Raw genomic sequence first — 962 nt, forward strand, 5'->3', positions numbered from 1 at the left:
TGAATTGTGGTATGCGTTTCACTTGTGGAATTCTATGGCATGGTTAGACTCCACACTCGAGGGAACGTGCCTTCTTAGCTTAGTTGGTAGAGCACCCGCTTAGTAAGCGGGAGGTCGTCGGTTCAACTCCGGCAGAAGGCTAGCTCTGAGTCCGTTTGTCGAAAACCGACTGCATTTCGTAATTTTTCACTGAAATTTAGTACCAAATTGTTGCACCACTTGAATTGTGGTATGCGTTCCATTGTGAAATTCTATGGCATGGTTAGACTCCACACTCGAGGGAACGTGCCTTCTTAGCTTAGTTGGTAGAGCACCCGCCTAGTAAGCGAGAGGTCGTCGGATCAACTCCGGCAGAAGTTTAGCTCTGAGTCCGTTTGTCGAAAACCGACTGAATTTCGTAATTTTTCACTGAAATTTAGTACCAAATTGTTGCACCACTTGAATTGTGGTATGCGTTTCATTGAGAAATTTCACGACATGGTTAGACTTTAGACTTGCAAGATCGTGCCTTCTTAGCTTAGTTGGTAGAGCACCCGCTTAGTAAGCGGGAGGTCGTCGGTTCAACTCCGGCAGAAGGCTTGCTCTGAGTTCGTTTGTCGGAAATCGACTGCATTTCGTAATTTTTCACTGAAATTTAGTACCAAATTGTTGCACCACTTGAATTGTGTTATGCGTTTCATTGTGAAATTTCAAGACATGGTTAGACTTTACACTTGCGAGACCGTGCCTTCTTAGCTTAGTTGGTAGAGCACCCGCTTAGTAAGCGGGAGGTCATCGGTTCAACTCCGGCAGAAGGCTTGCTCTGAGTTCGTTTGTCGGAAACCGACTGCATTTCGTAATTTTTCACTGAAATTTAGTACCAAATTGTTGCACCACTTGAATTGTGGTATGCGTTTCATTGTGGAATTCTATGGCATGGTTAGACTCCACACTCGAGGTAACGTGCCTTCTTAGCTTAGTTG

General features: G+C 44.8%; 4 non-coding genes across 4 annotated transcripts; all 4 read left to right on the forward strand.

Moving 5' to 3' along the window:
• The first annotated feature begins 68 nt into the window (after positions 1-68).
• On the forward strand, positions 69-141 carry Pmar_PMAR016638. Its single transcript has one exon. It is a non-coding gene; the product is annotated as a tRNA-Thr (tRNA).
• Positions 142-287: 146 nt separating this feature from the next.
• Positions 288-360, forward strand: Pmar_PMAR016639. Its single transcript has one exon. It is a non-coding gene; the product is annotated as a tRNA-Thr (tRNA).
• A 146-nt stretch (positions 361-506) lies between these two features.
• Pmar_PMAR016640 lies at positions 507-579 on the forward strand. Its single transcript has one exon. It is a non-coding gene; the product is annotated as a tRNA-Thr (tRNA).
• Positions 580-725: 146 nt separating this feature from the next.
• Pmar_PMAR016641 lies at positions 726-798 on the forward strand. The gene has a single exon. It is a non-coding gene; the product is annotated as a tRNA-Thr (tRNA).
• Positions 799-962: the final 164 nt, after the last annotated feature.

Source organism: Perkinsus marinus (genome assembly GCF_000006405.1).
Source record: "Perkinsus marinus ATCC 50983 genomic scaffold scf_1104296947902, whole genome shotgun sequence".
In the NCBI taxonomy this organism is placed as follows: Eukaryota; Perkinsozoa; order Perkinsida; family Perkinsidae; genus Perkinsus; species Perkinsus marinus.